The sequence below is a fragment of the Thalassophryne amazonica genome, chromosome 8, assembly GCF_902500255.1.
Source record: "Thalassophryne amazonica chromosome 8, fThaAma1.1, whole genome shotgun sequence".
Classification (NCBI taxonomy): Eukaryota; Metazoa; Chordata; class Actinopteri; order Batrachoidiformes; family Batrachoididae; genus Thalassophryne; species Thalassophryne amazonica.
In genome coordinates this window covers 63,246,416-63,264,572 of record NC_047110.1, presented here as the reverse complement: position 1 = coordinate 63,264,572, position 18,157 = coordinate 63,246,416, and the positions used below count along the sequence as shown (strand labels likewise).

The 18,157-nt window shown below is 44.3% G+C and overlaps 1 protein-coding gene across 1 annotated transcript in view; it reads left to right on the top strand.

Moving 5' to 3' along the window:
* The window catches only part of roraa (RAR-related orphan receptor A, paralog a), a 564,142-nt gene that overhangs the window by 14,133 nt on the left and 531,852 nt on the right, over positions 1-18,157 (top strand). The window lies entirely within an intron of this gene.

Below are 18,157 nucleotides of genomic sequence, written 5' to 3'. Positions count from 1 at the left end.
GTGCAGTTTTTTTACACAACACAATTCCACAGATGTCACAAGTTTTGAAGGAGCGTGACTGCAGAGCTTAAAGTGAATGTTCATTTTGCTACCACAAGGCGCTCCCTTCTACTCTACATCATTTCAAGCCAGTTTTGCAATTGCAGATCCCATGCAACCATTGCAGCACATGGCCACCATATCTGGCTTCTTCACCAACCAAAGATCTTTTTCAAGATCAACTGCACATTTCAGAGTGAGTTGTTATTATGACCAGTCCAAGGCACATCTGTGCGACAGTCATGCTCTCTGATCTTAATATGTCACATCTGCCAGGTAGACAGATTATTCTGGCAAAGGTGAAGCACTCAATGACAAGGATTTTAACAGATTTGTGAACAAAATTCAAAACTACAGTGTTGCTTTTATATTTTTGTTGAGTATACGAGGTCTGTCAATAAAGTAACAGCCCTTTTTATTTTTTTCAAAAACTATATGGATTTCATTCATATGTTTTTACGTCAGACAAGCTTGAACCCTCGTGCGCATGCGTGAGTTTTTCCACGCCTGTCGGTGACGTCATTCGCCTGTGAGCACGCCTTGTGGAAGGAGTGGTCCCGCCCCCTCGTCGGATTTTCATTGTCTGGAAATGGCGGAATGATTTGGACTTTTTTTCCATCAGAATTTTTTCAGAAGCTGTTAGAGACTGGCACCTGGAAACCATTTGAAAAATTTATCTGGCTTTCGGTGAAAATTTTACGGGCTTCACAGAGAATAAGGACTGTTACTACAGCTTTAAGGACGGCTTCAAGGACGCTCGGCACGCCGCGCTCCGAGCTGCGACGATGAGGCAGAAAACGCCAGATCATTTCTAAGCTGGTGGCTCTGTGGATACGAGACCGTCGTGTGCTCTTTCTCTGGTTATCACAAGAGCTGGACATCAGCCATTTTCCAGCAGATTTCACTTTTAACAAGAGATTCTGTCATGGAAAGCCACGCGGAGGCTTCGTGCATAACGACCGATTCGCTGTTTGAACGAGACAAAGAACACCTCCGTTTCTGCATGTCATGGGACAAGTTAGGACATGCCCAGCTCTCCACAATTTCTCTGATACTCACTGGACTGGTAAGCATTGAAAGCCGAGATAGGCATGTCCCAACTTGTCCCATGACACGCCGAAACGGAGGTGTTCTTTGTAGCTTTGGATGCTTGTAGCTCTTCAGGAGCAGGATACAGAATAATATCAAACAAGTTTGATTTTCATTCGACCATATGATCGGCGATCAGGAGGTGGTCGTCAGATGTTAAACGCAGCTTGTTACTCCATGTACACTACACGATGCAGGGTGCGCAATTAACCTGAAACTCAGTCCAAAAATTTCTCACACGAATGAAAAATCATCTGAAAAAGGGCCAAAACTCGCACAGTGTAAAGCCAACATTTAGGTGTCAACACAATATTGAGTGCACGTTTTACAACATCATAAAACATGTGCACATTCTCTCCACATGCAAAACATTTTGCGATGACACTTCCAGGGCTCCATAAAAATGCCTGTTTTTACAAATAAAAAATGGAATATTTTACAATAGCACATTTATCTGTAAACACCAACACACGACACACATCACATTAACGTGTTGGTTTACATAATGAATGACTGAACCAATCAGTGTTTTTTTCACAGGCACTTTTACCCAGAATCCTTTATGATCTGTCTGTGTTTGTTACAAAACCTCAGAATTATTGCATTATTCAACATTAAAAGATATATGTTATATTTTAACTTTGTACAAATGACAGAATTGACATTAATGGAGTTATTCTATCAGTTTTCACACAAAACCATAAGTCAGGATGCCTTTATTTTTCAAGACCTCCGCCTGACCGGAGCATTGTGATTGGTAGAGAGCTGGCTTTGTGGCTGCTCTCAGGGTGTTGCAGCTGTGTAGCTTCCAGAAGGGGGTAGCATGTTCAAACATAGTAGTGCTGACTCATTGTTTAGGTCTTTTGTCACTTTTTATGCTTCCAAAAGCGATTGTGGTGTTAAAACTCAAATTCAGCTTGTTAGCAGTTGTACCAGAGACAATACTGGAATTTATCGGTTATCTGTAACTTCTGAGATAACTTTCAGTTATCTGATTATCTGTTATCGAAGTAAATTTTTTGGTTATCTGTGCCCACCACTGCTCACTACTGACGTTAATGTTAATGGCTAACTAGCCAATTAGCTTACTGAGGTGACTGTCCCTCTTCGTCAGAATCAGCCACAACCTGCTTCCTTCTCAGATGCTTCTTCATCACCGTTGTACAGCCGTGGAAGGCAAGTTCTGCCTTTCTCTTTAATTTGGTTAAAATGCTCCTGAACCTTTGAGCTCTATTGCGGGCTAGCCATGATACTGCTTGGGCATAACTTTTCCGGTAACATCACGGCTGACCCAGATTACTACTACTGCGCATGTGCGTCAATGACAGAAAGGCAGCGGAAGGTACAGCGGCAGTTTTGAGAGAAAAACAAAGCTTTAAATATAAACAGTAATGTAGATTATTAAATTAGTCACTGACGATTTTGTTAGTCAATGTCACTGTGACTAGTCGATGAATCATGGCAGGCCTAGAGTATATATTGCTGCCAAAAAGGAAAACAAAAATTCTTTTTCTAAGTTGGGTTTGTATTAATATTGTATTTACTTTGCATCAGTGTCTTTGCAGAGTGCAATAAATATGTCTAAAATGGTCAAAATATAGAACAGGTGTTAGGAATTCCCAAAATGTAATTTATTTCATTTATATAGCGCCAAATCACAACAAAGTTGCTTCAAGGCATTTCACATGAGTAAGGTCTAACCTTACCGACTCCTAGAGCAAGCAAAAAGGCCACAGAGGAAAGGAAAAACTCCCTCTGATGATACTGAGGAAAAAACCTCAAGCAGACCAGATTCAGAGGGCTGACCCACAGCTTAGGTTATTCTAACAGTTACAGGGTTTTTACAAAGTTTTACAAAGCTGGAGAAACAGAAAACAGGAAATCAAAACAATATCAAAAACAAGGTGCAATGGTTAAGATGACCACAGAAGCATTTACGCCCCAGGCAGGGGGTCATCCTGCACCCTGTGACCAAAACTGTTTTCTATGACATTATTTCAGTTTTACAAATGACAGTTCAAAACTCAGCTGCTGCCTCAAAATATTGACCTTTTTCAATTTCATGTTCAAGATAATCAACATATCGTCTACTGTCACTTTTTCAGTATCTGTCCTGCTAGATGGTTTATTTGACACCACAAATGAGAGAAAAAAAACTTTTGGAGACATGGGAGATTTTTTTTTTCTTTTTTAAAATGCAAACTTTGGTGTCATGTCTGTTGGCTTGATTATTTATATTGGAATAACAAGCGCGACTTAATCTCATAAATAAAAAAGGAAGCGATATAGATCCATCCCCTCCAGGTACTGCCGCCACTTAATCGAATTAGCTCCACTCTCAGGCTTGACGGGCTCTTCAAACACCCCTGGTGACTTCTGAGTGCCGATTACAATCAGCTACGATTTTCAGGCTTTGATTAAAATCTGTGCAGATTGGACAGATTTTTTTATTTTTTATTTTTAATTGAAGAAGCTGCTAATTATTCACATCACAGTCCAGCTCTGTGTCGTTTTCAGTTACAGCAGGTTTGAGTAAAAATAAGCAAAGATGTTGTAAATAAATAGAACAGGACATTCCGTACAGTCTGAGGCCATTCCTGCCTGCTTTTGAATATGAATACGACACATGAATATTTTGCTCTTGCGTGTCTCTGCATTGATTGCATTAGGAACGTGTGCTGACGAGGTTCAATCAGCGCAGCAATCGAAAGAGTTAAAGCTGTTCTTCACTGCGCGCCATACATGAAAGGAGTCCCTGACGAAAATCTGTCTGATCAATCTGCAGTTTGCAAATTTATTTTACTGTTGCGCTACTTCACAGGCAATAATTAATGCAGCACTGGGTTGTTAAAAGCCTATTTTTCTGTGACAGACAGAAATAGACGCACAGAAATAGGATGATGGAGGCCTTGTGCTGAAAGGCCAAATCATGAAGGTCTTATAATTCCATGTCTATAGGTTGTCTTATCCTTTCAAAATATGAAAACCAGGCAAGAATAAACATAGGCAAGGGCTATGGCAATGACAATGACATGTGACCCACATGACCTTGACTTTCACCCAAATGATTGTCCTCTGAGTGATCTAGGTATGTGATACATTTGGTCCAAATTGGGCTGAAAATCAAATTACTTGACCTTTGCCAAGATAAATTCTTTTAGAGTAACTTTGCGGTCAACCTTTTTGACATGCCAAGTTTAGTGGAAATCAGTAAAAGAACTCGAGAGGAGTAGGCCAACAAACAAACAAACAAACACACAAACAGCCAGGCAGCCATAACCTATGACCCCTATGACTGACCTTTGGCAAATTTTCTGGAACCTGCCTCCATATGTGTCCCTAGGTTCATTCAAGTCAGAGTGAAAAACTTAAATTTTGACCTTTGACATCGGTGCCCTTAACCCCAGTGATTGACCTTTCGCAAATATAACCTCACCGAGACAATTACACAGTCCACCTCCATGTGTGCCAAGTTTCATGCAAATCAGAGTGAAAAACTGAAATTTGACCTTTGCCCTTGATGGCATTGACCCCAGTGATTGAGCTTTGGCAAATTTAAGCCCACTTGTACAATTCCATATGTGCGCCACATTTGTTGCAAATCGAGGGGAAAACTTTAGTTTTCACCTTTGATCCCAATGATGTTGACCTTTGCCAAAACAAATCCTTTCAGAGCAACTCTGGGGTTGACTGTCGTCCATGTAGCATGTTGGACAGAAACAAACCAAAGAACATGGGCGGGAGTCAAACAAACAGACAAAATAAAAGTTTGGTCTTTGACCCCATGACTTTGATTTTTGTCAAAACAAACCCTTTATAGACAATTCTAGGGTCAACATGCATGCAGACAGCAAGTTTGGTGGAGGCCCAAGCACCTCGGAAGTGTAGCGGAAGAAACAAACAAGCGTTTCTCAAATTATGGTTTGGGAATTTTACAGCAACAAAATTACAAATCAAAGCCTGTTTTAATGGTGAGCTGAAATATAGCCAGGTTTTGCTGTTATTGTAATTGCATTACCATAGAATTGGTCAGCAAGATTAAATTATGATGTTTATTTGATGACCAGCAAATCTGTTTCATTTTGACTCTTTCATATTTTTGTTCAGGATTTACTGAGGAGGTAAATTTGACCAATTAAATTATACATAGTAGGAAACAGTTTGATGGAATGCTCATTCGTTGTCAGTTTGTGTGAAACACGTGTTTTGTGTTGGTGTTAATTTCTCCTTGCTTGATTTGCACTTTAGGCCGAAGTTGCTGGTTCAGTGCCAGTGTCTCCTCTAAGAGCCACTTCATCTCCATCACTGACAGGTGGAAATCAGTGATACATTTCAAATGGGACAAAGTGCCTCACAAACTGAGCTGTCATACACACCGATCAGACAGACCAGCTGTTTCTGTCTCTTACTTTTCTTTTTGCTCTTTTCTGTGTCTGTTGTTTTAACACTACACTTGTTACTGTGTTGAATGTCTGAGTATGCTTTTACAAAATAATAAAAAATTATGTTTTGTTAATATTGTCAAGGATATTGGACCGTATCTTTCACCCTGTGCAGAGCGGTGCACTCATGACTAATTGACTCAATGCAATCCTTTGCATCATGCAACTTACTTTGCACTCAGATTATAGCAAAGTGGGATTGTGGAATTATAGCAAATGCTCTTGCACTATGTGCTTTACACTGTGCATGACCCTATGCATGATCTCTAGATCATCAAAATAGAGTCCATTTTTGTTTTTTAACCAGTGCCTGTTTGTTCCAGTGTTAGGGAGTTTACTTAACATTCGATTGTCGGGGTTAACCATGAGCATAAAACATTAAGTTTTGTAGCACATCTAACAAAAAACAGTATGTGCAAAATATATTTTTAAGCATTTGCCAGACAAGGCATGTTATTACAACTCATTTTCATTAAGTGTAATGTTGTCCCTGTCACCAGCGACTCATACACCTGTTGCTACAACTACAGTGAGGAAAATAAGACCTGAACTCAATAGAAAATCTTTGGAGGGAGCTGAAACTCCAAACCTGAAAGATTTGGAGAAGATCTGTATGGAGGAGTGGACCAAAATCCGTGCTGCAGTGTGTGAAAACCTGGTGAAAATATACAGGAAATGTTTGACATCTGTAATTGCAAACAAAGTCTACTGTACCAAATATTAAAATTGATTTTCACAGGTGTTCAAATACTTATTTGCTTATTTTAATAATAATTGTAATTGTAATAATTGTAATAATTTTAATTGTAATAATTTTAATTTTAATACATTGTGATTTCTAGATTTTTTTTTTAGATTATGTCTCTCACAGTGCACCTAAGATGAACATTTCAGACCCCTCCATCATTTCTAAGTGGGAGAACCTGCAAAATCGCAGGGTGTTCAAATAGTTATTTTCCTCACTGTAGTATTTGTGCACACAAGCGCCTGAAAGACAAAGTGTGTGCTGTGCAAACCCATTGCACCCTCTCGCGGCAGGTGTCAGCCAAATTACATGTGACACGCACTAACATCTAACACCGCTCGCATGGCACTTAGAAAATGTGTGGCCAGTCGCACTCTCGGTATGACAACAGACTGCAGACTGTCTACTGTTGTACTTGCTGTGAAATTTGTCCCCACAACTGTGGAGTTGCCGAGATGTGGCGTGCCGTTGGCTCCCCCCACAACGTGTGTGTGTGTGTGTGTGTGTGTGTGTGCAGGCGAGGCGCATCTCATTTGATCAGAGAGTGACACTTTGGTCTGTGCACTGAACGGACTGGGGCGTGGCAGTTGTTGACATAGCTGGTCCTGGACATCAGAGCTGCAGAACATGCACCGTGTTTTGACGGACACACACGTACTTGCTGTACTCACATCAAAAAACATAAGAACATATATCGCTTGTGACGGGCTGGAGAGCGCGCACACTGACAGGTCCAGCTGGACCGGACCGTCAGCTTATGTGGACACACAGCAGGAGATCTGAACGTCACGTCTGTCTGACACAGTCCCGTCGCCAGATCTCAGTCTTAAGGGGGGCTTATGAAATCCACCAGGTGGGCACCACTATTAATAGCTTATTTTTTTGCTTATTTTTACTATTCACGCAGCCTTAATCCCTCACAATAATCATCACATTAACCATGACCGGACCAGCGCTCTCTCTCTCTCTCACTCACTCTCACACACACACACAGCGTAGCACAACGCTTCACTCTCTTAAATCTCACAACAAGTCAGCCCCAAGAAGGAAGATATGTTCACTTACTCTCTCTGTCTCTGATGAGCAGGACTTCTCGATGTTTTGTGTCTCCAGCACCTCATCACACATTTCCTGTAAATATGTGTGTGAGAGAGTGAGAGAGAGACAGAGAAAGAGAGAGATAGGACACGGGGACAACTCAAAACTGCAATAATTTTCATTCTTTTTTTTAATCTTTTTATCAATTTGTGACATGAAGTTCTACTATGTTAAAAATTCTTAAGAAGATCATATTCTGTTTACAGTCACATTTGTCAATACAGCAGAGAGTAATTTTCATAACTAAAAGCCAAGACGTTAATGAAGTACGGGGCCTATAGTACGAAGCAGGGTTAACTTACTCAGATGTAAACCAGGGTCAACCTCTTAAACTGGGGTTGACAAAACCTGGTTTCCTCAAGTGGTGTTAATCGGTACTACGATGCTGAATAAGATGTTGATTTGTTGAACCTGTGTTAACCTAAGTGGAGTATGTGTACTTTCACATAAAAGGGGCGGGTTGCAGCACACGTCACCATTTTTCAATAATGACGTGGTCACCTTACTTTACCGGAGAAGAATGCACGATTATTATGCGGAGGTACGAGGAATTTAAATTAACGTTAAGGGGGAAATCGAACACATCGTCTGCCAATAAAGCAAGACAGGCTTGTTGCCAACGTATTGCTGATCGGGTAAATGCGTAATTATTCTCCAAATCTGTTACAGATGATTAACCCGTGGAATGTCTGATATGTGTAAAAATAAATGCCCCTCTTCCATTAATTACGTCCAGATGCAACACGATTCAGAAGTGGGCATAGGCCTCCTAATAAATGTTAGGTTAATTTATTGTTTCCTAAATAGGCTACCTTGACTGTATGATTGCTATTCCTAATCCTGTCAATATGTCAGATGCAATAGCAGTGCCAAATGTACCTGGCAGCAGGTGAAGATGAAATATAAAAACATCCTTCATCCTTCAAAACGGTAGGTTTATAGTCATAGCTTGATAAGCTCCACTTCACCTAATTAATGGACATGCATTAGACCTATTTTGATATTAGTAATTACCCGCGATTGCATAAAACCCTTCTTTGACTTGCATTGTGGATAAATGGCCAGGGAAAACGACAAATGCATCCAACAGTTTAGATAGAGCAAGTACTACCTTGCGAATCATACGACATACAGTATTCCTGCTCAGATGTTCAGCATCACCGATGGAATACATAAATTGTCCACTGGCAAAATAGGCACAAGGCACATTATCACAAAATCAAATGGCTGCTCTAAAAAAAACAAAAAAAAAAACAAAAACAAACAAACACAAAATGCCAATATCAAGTAAGTGTATTCTCACCATTGAGCGCCATGGCCAAGAGGAATCACCATAGTGGTATGTTATTTCCTCATCTTTTAAGATTTTTCTGGTACTAAAAAGGCACAAGTGTGGCCTTCCCTCAACAACGATGGTCTTCACTTTACAATTTGGAGTTCTGTGATCATCGTTCACTAATCGTCCAAGTTTTCCGTCCTCTTTTGAAGCATCTATGCTGTGAAAAGAAAAAACAGAAAATAAAATAAAACGAGAGTTACTCATGTAACTATGGTTCTATGAATTCCGAATGACCGCCAGAGGGCGGTGCTTTAGCCCCTGGGTCGAGTCTTATACCAACAAAGTCACGCCAGTAGGTGTGACCTGGGTGACGTCAGCAACAGTATATGAGTGCATGTTACCCAGCATTCAGTTCTTTTGGAATCTATCACCCAGGCTCCAAGTGACAACCAACTCTGGCAGTCATCCGGAATTCATAGAACTCTCGTTCTATTTCATTCCTTCTTACTGCCAGAGGGCAGTGCTTTAGCACCTGGATGACCTGATACCAGCAAGGTCTTGAGGGGTGTGCACTTACCAAACCTGAAATGTGCACTTACCAACCTCAGCTGTAGTTTGAGGAGGCCGATAATGCGGCCGTCGCCGCAGGGTGAGGAGCAGTTACATTCACTCTGTACAAGCAGGCAAAACTACAGGAGGAAGCCCATGTTGCTGCAGTACAGATGTCAGTCAGTGGTACACTTCTCAGGGCAGCCCAGGAGGTGGATATGCCTCGAGTTGAATGACATTTCACTGGAGAAGGTTGACGGTCACCGTTCTTGTAATCTTGAAATATAACGTTAACAACCCACGGTGCCAGTCTTTGCTTGGACAAGATGCAGCCCCTCCTGGGCTCCCATAGCAGACAAACAGTGCATCACTTTTGCGAAACACACCTGTCAATTCAATATAACATCAAAGTGCACATATAGGGCACAACAGTCTTGAACAGGGGTGGGCAATCATGTGCCATGAAGGGCCGAGACACTGCAGAAGCTAATCAGAAACCCACCTGCTGAGGTGATCTGTTGCAAGGAAAACCTGCAGTGTCTCAGCCCTCGCTGCCCACCCCTGGGCTTGAATTAGCTTCTGCAGTAGATTGAGGGGTAAAGACAGGTAACCAGCTGATTAGCATGGAATGATGAAACTGCCTTTGGTAAAAAGGAGGGGTTCGGCCATAGAGTAACCCCTGACCCATCAGAATTGCAGTGCACGCAGTTGTCAGCAACTGACAAGGCATGGAGCTCTCCAACACGTTTTGCGGATGAAATAGCAAGGAGGAATGCAGTCTTAATTGATAACCAGCTGAGGTCACTGGCATCCAGTGGCTCATACGGCGAAGAGCATAAATCCTCAAGAACTAATGGAAGATCCCAGGATGGCACACGTGCAATCCTCGGAGGCCAAAGGCGAAGAGCACCTCTTAAAAAGAGACATATCAGGGGGTGCGATCCTACTGATCGACCATCTACCATAATGTGGCAAACAGAGACAGCAGCAACATAAACTTTAATTGTAGAGACAAAGACCGCTGTCAAACAATGACTGATAGAATGGGAGGCAGAGCCTTCAGCTTTCAGGCTCCTCTCCTGTGGAACCAGCTCCCAATTCGGATCAGGGAGACAGACACCCTCTCTACTTTTAAGATTAGGCTTAAAACTTTCCTTTTTGCTAAAGCTTATAGTTAGGGCTGGATCAGGTGACCCTGAACCATCCCTTAGTTATGCTGCTATAGACTAAGACTGATGGGGGGGTTCCCATGATGCACTGAGTGTTTCTTTCTCTTTTTGCTCTGTATGCACAACTCTGCATTTAATCATTAGTGATTGATCTCTGCTCCCTTCCACAGCATGTCTGTTTCCTGATTCTCTCCCTCAGCCCCAACCAGTCCCACCAGAAGACTGCCCCTCCCTGAGCCTGGTTCTGCTAGAGGTTTCTTCCTGATAAAAAGGGAGTTTTTCCTTCCCACTGTCACCAAGTGCTTGCTCACAGGGGGTCGTTTTGACCGTTGGGGTTTTTCTGTAATTATTGTATGGCTTTTGCCTTACAATATAAAGCGCCTTGGGGCAACCGGTTGTGATTTGGCGCTATATAAATAAAATTGATTTGATTTGATAGTTAAGCAGCACTGGCACAGGACAACGCTCAGGGTCCACACCTTGTGTACTGCACCAACTGGTAAAAAGCTTCCATCTATTGCCGTACAATGACCTAGTGGAGGGAGCATGGGCATTCAGTATAGTCTGCACTACAGCTTGATCACAAGAACTCAACATGGAGCCTGTCCCTTCAGGGACCACACATATAGTTGACAACGCTCTAGGTGAGGATGCCAAATGTTCCTGTTCAACTGAGACAAAAGGTCCCTCCTCTGTGGGAGGGGCCACGGCTCTCCGCTGAGGAGCATCAGAATCATGGGGAACCATGTCCTGCCCGACCAGTACGGGGCTACTAGCAGCACTGTGTAATGAGTTGTGCATATTCTGTGTAGTATCAGCATGATCAACGGAAGAGGAGGAAATGCATCTTGTAGACAGGCCAGCCAAGGGTGAGCCAGTGCATCCTGGCCCAGTGGGCTGTGTGGTTTTGATAGAACCACAGGCTACAAGATGTTGTGGCGTTTGAGGCAAACAGAGCGGATTCTGCCTTGCCAAACCTGTCCCAGATCAGCTGAACCACATCCGGGTTGAGGCGCCACCTGCCCGGTGGTGGTTTCTGATGTGAGAGAAAATCTGCAGTGTAGCTCTGCATGTCTGGCAGATGCACAGCCCTGAAACTCAGCATGTGAGACAAAGCCCACTGGAGAAGTTCCTGAGCTTCCCTCAGGGAATGAACAGACCTGGTACCTCCTTGATGGTTTCTAATGATACACTGTTGATGTGTTGTCTGACTGAACAAGCCCATGTTTCCCCTCTAGGGCAGGAGAGAAGTGGCTCAGAGCTAGGCAGACAGCACGCAGCCTTAATTTCAATTTTTCAATTTATTTTCATTTATATAGCACCAAATCACAACAGAGTTGCCTCAAAGTGCTTCACACAGGTAAGGTCTAACCTTACTAACCCCCAGAGCAACAGTGGTAAGGAAAAACTCCCTTTGAGGAAGAACCCTCAAGCAGACCAGACTCAAAGGGGTGACCCTCTGCTTGGGCCATGCTAGCACATTGTGACTCCAGCACACTGATGTGCTGGAGTCACTCCCGAGGGCCCCAGACACCCTTGATCATTCTGTGGTTCCACACTGCACCCCAGTCAGAAAGTAATGCATCTGTTACAATGACCTCCTGGTGGGATGTTAGAGACGCCAGAGGAACACCACATGTTATCAACTCCCTTTTCCCCCAGAAGCGAAGATGTTGGACAGACTGAGCTGGAAGATGCACAGTTCTGTGTTGATGCAGCGTGGGGGTGAGACCCAGGCTGTTGAGCCAAATTTGTAAGGGGCACAAAGACAGGGGTCCCAGAGGCATGACTGCTGACTGCCATCAGTTTCCCCATGAGTTGGAGGAGCAGACCATAAGACAGTCTGGCATTCCTGCAATGACGGACCAGAGTGAGAATGTCATCCACCCTTTGTGGGGATGGATGAGCAGTCACTGTCAGTGAGTTGACCACCATGCCAATAAATACCACCTGTTGGCATGGGTTCAAGGAGCTCTTTGCAAAGTTCACAGTGAGCCCTAGTTGTGACACATTTTCCAGAAGGGTGCAAGTATTGGTGAGTGATTCCTGTCAGCTCTGTGCGTATACAAGCCAGTCGTCCAGATACGGAATCCATAACCCATGTCCAGAATCTGTATCCCACGATCCTGCAAAGGAGAAAGTGCTGCTGCCATGCACCTGGTGAGCATACGAGGAGCAAGTGAGAGCCCAAAAGGGAGGGCTCTGAACTGGTACACCTGTCCTTCAAATGCAAACCGGAGGAATGCCTGTGGTGAGCTGACAGTGTGATGTGAAAATAGGTATCCTTCAGGTCCACACTGGTAAACCAGTCCACCAGCAAAATTGTCTGGAGAACTTCCGTTGTGCAGAGCATGTGAAAATGCAGCACTTTCACATACTTATTCAACTTCCTGAGGTCAAGGATGGTGCAAAAGCCACCATCCTTTTTTCGAACTACAAAACAGGTTGAATAGAACATCCCCCCCGGGTGATCTGAACTGTGGACCCGCTCTATGGCTCCTTTCTTCGGGATCTCGAGAGTCTGCTGCCTGAGAATGCGAGACCTCTCTGGGCCTGTAACAACTGTGGCCTTTACACCATTGAACTTGGGAGGACGACGGTTGAACTGAATATTGTAGCCCTGATCAACGCGGAAATCACCCGTTGATCTGAGACCATTCCTACCACCGGTCGAGGTGTGTCTGGGAGAAATGACCGGTGGCCCTGTATTTGGCATCAAACTCGACTACTGTGGCCCCACAATGATTTAGAGGGGTGAGCACAACTGTCCTGTCCGTCACGGCGGCCATTTCTGGGTGATCCAGTCATGGGTGGCTTACCCACGTGTGGCTAAAAGGTACACTGCTTAGAGGGCTCACGTGGTAAACCCAGGGAGCATGTCAGTTAGCTGGAAGGAAGCCATCTGTGCACTTAGGTTGGTGCCTGGGAGTGCTCTGTAATTCAGCAAATTGCTGCCAAGAACCTGTTAGCCTGAACAGCCGCTACAGGGTCTGCTGGAACCCTGATCTGGGATAATAGGCAGAGTGCGCAGTGATCCCCTGCAAGTCTCAGACAGAAGAGACTGAGCCAGCCACACCTGGTGCCAGGCAGGTCTGCCTAGCTCCAATAACATGTAGGCAAAAGCCTGGAGCAAAGCATCACTCTGGCTCTACGTGTCAGTGTCAGCTCCATTATCCTGGAGAGACCGGAAGAGTGCAAGGGCAAGGTGAAAGAGAGAGTTCCCCAGATGACCAATTCAAGCTGCAGTGTCATAGCTCTTGGTAAGGAGGTCATCAGTGACTCTACATTGAGGTCACGGGCAATGGGCCTCTGACTGGGCAGCATCAGCAGGTGCTACAATCAGGCTACTAACAACATTATCTACTGGAGGCATGTGGTCTAAGCCATACTGCGGTGCATCAGACATTGTGCACAGCACCCTAAAATTCTGTGGCAAATGTGTGAAGGATTTTGGGTCAGGCCAGCACTTCAATATATGGCAAGGAGGGTGGGACACTGAAAGCTGGCTTCCGAGTGTCCCTAAAAAAAGGCACTAGAAGAGGCAGTCTCCATGGGAGGAGCATCCACACCAAACCATGACAAGGCCAACTGAATGGCCCGTGTAACAATGAACAGGCCAGACTCAGACACCTGAGGAGCATGACCATCTAAAGTGTGGAAATTTGTGGTTGAAGAACAGGGGGGATGCTCTCTGGACATCGCTGCTTAAAGCCTGGACAGTCTGGCCAATCTGTCAGTCAATGGCATAGAAACACAGTTGAAGCAAGCATCTTCTGTGAGTGCTTGTTTCAAGTGTCCATGTTTGAGACAGGATGGGCATGACGTATGGCCATTTTCTGGGCTCAGAGGCACCAGACAGCTGTTGCACGTTTGCACCAATGCAGTAGACATTAACGCGTGTGGGTGTAGCAGTGACAGAGACACAAAATTTGGGGTGCAGTGAGTGAAAGCACTCAGTGTCCCAGGCTCATACCCAGGTATTAGTTGTAAGAACAGTAGTGAGCGGTGGCACTCACAGCCCACTTACAAATGTAAGCCACCAAATGGCAAAGTATAGTTACTGTGGAAAACTACACACAGAACAGCGGGTAAACACAGCCTGTGAAAAACAAATGCTGTAGGAAAAGAGCAAAAACACTCGCAACCAGCAGGGATGTCTGAGAATACTCCACAAATGCATGTAGACCAACAGTGCAACAGGAGCACAGACACTCATAAAGCCCCTTTCACACTGGGGGTGGCTCCCGGTTGATCCCAGTTGCACCGTGCGTCATTATGACGATGCCGCGTGGAAGCAACTCAGTGCCGAGACGATGCAGCTCGACGCCACAACAGCGCGAGGGCGCAAAGGAGGAAGCAAGTCGGGCACCGAAAAATTAAACCTGTTTAATATCTTTGGCGTCCTGTGCTCGATGCAGAAAGGAAGTGGTTCCAGAGCAAGTCGGGGCAAAGAGGTGTTACCCGGCGTGGCTCGAAGCCGATTTATAATTCCTGTTGTGTTCCATTGTCCCCGCAGTATAAATCACGCAGGATTGTTTTTATACTGTGTACTTAATGCAGTAAAAACTACATGCTGAAAAAAAGAAAAAAAAAACGTGCGCACATGTGAACAAAAAAAGTCTGGCTGCAGGCATTAGTTCCCTGTTCTCTGCTCAAACTCTCACATCACAGACAAAAAAGGACGTAAGTCCTGAGACAGGACATGTCAACATCAAGTGGAATTCCAGACATCTCCAAATTTGCTTGACGGTTCGTTCGCGCACATCCCGCGGTCAAGGGAGGAAAGATAAACTATAACAGAACTCAGAGCGCACTGACTTCTCTGTGCAGAGAACCTGCAGGCTGTGTTCTCACCTCCTCTCTGCCCCCTGCTGCGCGCACGTGATGCAGAAATTCCTGTGTCATCATGACACCACAGGAAGCAACTGGGAGCAACCCTGGTGTGAAAGGGGCTTAACATAGCTTCCAAACTACAATGTAATTTCAAAGGAAACGTCATCGAGCTGCACGTTCGAAACAAGTGACAAGGGAGCGGAAAAACCCGCACAGCACAGTGTCCAAACTCAGCACGTGGAACACAGCTGCGAAACCACTCGCAACAGTATCAATTTGTAAGAGCCACAGCCTGAATTTCAAATGCAGCAGGAGAAATTTGCAAGTGCAGCAGCGTCAATTTAAGAAAGCGCCAGCAAGCTGTATGTTTGGAGCGGCATGACCAGGAGCGGAAAAAACACTCACAACAGTGTCCAAACTTGTAGCAGTGTAATATATCAAAGCAGCAAGCGAAACAGGCACGCGGGCGCAAACGGTGCCATGAAAAACAGCCAGCAGTGTGTAATAACTTCAGAGTGACTAATTAACATTCATACCACAACGTCAAGACAGTGCGGCATGTCCTAGAGCGCAACATGCCCTGGCATGTCTCACACACAAACACACATTAGCGGTAACAAATTAACACGCACTCGGAAAAACGAGAGCGACACGCGCCGCTCTCAGCAGCGGTAACAAATTAACGTGCACTTGTAGGAAACGAGAGCGACAGGTGCCGCACACAGTAGCGGAAAAACAAGTGAAGCCACAACTGCTCAGTCATAGAAAAACAGTTACTCACCGAGAGCTGAGGCCAAATCAACCAAACACCTGCACCAAGTGGGGTTACTCACCCACAGCGGTAAGCAGAACAGAGTAAAGAACTCATGGTCTTGCAGCCTCTGGAGGGCATCTATGTGCAGCTTCAACCACAGAAGGTTGTGAGGCTCTGATCAACAAGCAATCTGAATAAAGGCTCAACCTTCTGCTTCTCATGCGAGAGATGGAAAAAAATAACTCAATGCTGGGTAATGTGTGCTTATATACTGTTTTTGACATCACCCAGGTCACATCTACTGGCGTGACTGGGTTTACAAACCTAACTTTGGCTTGATAATAATGGCTAATTATACTACTACACAAGTGAAGCCACAACTGCTCACTCATAGAAAAACATTCACACATGTGGCTGCAAGGAAAACCTGCAGTTATCACAATTATCAAGTGTAACATTGACTAGATGTTGGATGATGGTTGCTTGCCAGCACTACATAATTAGTTATCTAACGTTGTCTGCCGTTGCAACCCATATCCAACCAAAGACCAACGTTAACACAATGTCCCAGTATTAGCTGGGCACACTCTGACAATCCATCAACGTAGTGTACCTCATAAAATTGGTTCGAGGTGAGTATGCGCAACAAGTATTCATACATAAGGTGTGCTGGATTATGAGGCGCACTGCCAAATTTTGAGAAAATTTAAGGATTTTAAGTGCGTCTTATGCTGCGTTCACACCGGACGCAATCAGAAGCTACAAATTTGCGGAGGTCACGTGGCGACAGACACGCCTCCTTCGCCCGGTGTGTTGTTCTGCTTTTGCAGCGAAAATTTGCCCCAGTGTGTCATCAAATAGGAGGAGCTTCCATTCCGCTCGCCGGCTCCGGTTGTCAGTCAAGTTAACATGACAGATCTTGATGACACAGAGCGAGTTGTGGTGGAAAGCTCCGAATTCAAGGAGGATCATTATTTGTTGCAGGAGCTGCATCTGGATGACGGCCGCTTTCAGCTCCTTCCACCTCTGTGGGGAGTTTGAGGACCTCCTGTCCCGTTCACACGCGCACATGTAAAAAAAAAAACAAAACAAAACAAAAAAAAACTCCGCTGCTTGCTGCAGCTCGCTCTTCCCCCCAAAAAACTCATAATTGTGTTTAGAAATCAGTCATCATTTGCTTTATTATACATCTCTGTAGTTAATAAGTAAAATAATCTCCACAGACGATTCGCTCGCGCGCGCACGTGAATAAAAAGAAAAAGAAACTCCGCTCCTGAGGTGCTGCTGCTCGCTCCAAAAACTCTGTCATAATTCTGAAATAAAGGACAAAAGAGACACAAGTCCTGCTCACAGGCTGCTACCAGATACAGGACATGTTCACATCTTCAGTCAAACTCCAGACATCTCCACGTCACTACATATTCAGTCCCTGATTGGTCATCGCAGTGCGAAGAGATGAAAAAGTTCAGATTTTTCAACTTGGGGAGGAGGGCAACATGATACGACGCAATATCGCGCCACAAACGCGCAAAACACTCAAAATCGCTTCACTCGCGTCCATCGCATCGCGCTGTGTGGTTTGGCGCCAAAACGCATCCTTACATAGGGATTACATGGCAACCTGTGGCTGCAGTCGCTCGTGTCGCGCCTGGTGTGAACACGGCATTATAGTGCGAAAAATACGGTACACCTTAAAGTGATATTCAAATCCAGAACAATAGTCCACTGCTACGCCAATGTTGAGAATAGTTTGTCTGGAGAAAGCTGCAGTCTGGGACTTTTCCAAAATTTTTACAGTCACTGTGCTCTGTATTGATTTAAACCTTTTGGCTTTTTGTTGAATTTCAAAGGAATCTAAAAACCAAACAACTTACCAATAATGTTTTCCATTCCACTTGAAGTCAAACAAGTAGGTTCCTTGATCGTCTTCAACTTCTTTATTTTCTGAGAGAATCCCACAATACTCAACCACAAAGGTGGATGGTTCGATGTTTTCGATTGCAAATACACCTCTTCCTAAAACAAAAAGAAATTGATCATCTTCAACTTCTTTATTTTCTGAGAGAATCCCACAATACTCAACCACAAAGGTGGATGGTTTGATGTTTTCGATTGCAAATACACCTCTTCCTGAAACAAAAAGAAACTGATCATCTTCAA